Below are 321 nucleotides of genomic sequence, written 5' to 3'. Positions count from 1 at the left end.
CGATGCTTTTCATCTGTTGAGCTACGCTTTTGTTAATGCGCTTCTGGAGATACTGAGAAGAGCGCGATCAGGGCCCTGAAACAGGACGTACATTGTTAAACAGAGGCACGTTTCTCGCTTTCGGGGACTCTGACTTCTGGTTTCTGGCAACTCTCTGYAGGGACTGAGCTGAGAGACAACGGTTAAATACAAGGTGCTTAGCAAAGCCATTGGGACTAAAATTTCCAAGGGACTTTGATGCTGTTACACACAATTTCATGAGGAAACTTCTAGCAGCGTGAATTATTCATTCAAATGATACAACATGGTGCCATAAATTTG

Source organism: Apteryx rowi, unplaced genomic scaffold (assembly GCF_003343035.1).
Source record: "Apteryx rowi isolate R43461 unplaced genomic scaffold, aptRow1 scaffold_85, whole genome shotgun sequence".
Lineage (NCBI taxonomy): Eukaryota > Metazoa > Chordata > Aves > Apterygiformes > Apterygidae > Apteryx > Apteryx rowi.
This window is presented reverse-complemented; position numbering follows the sequence as displayed.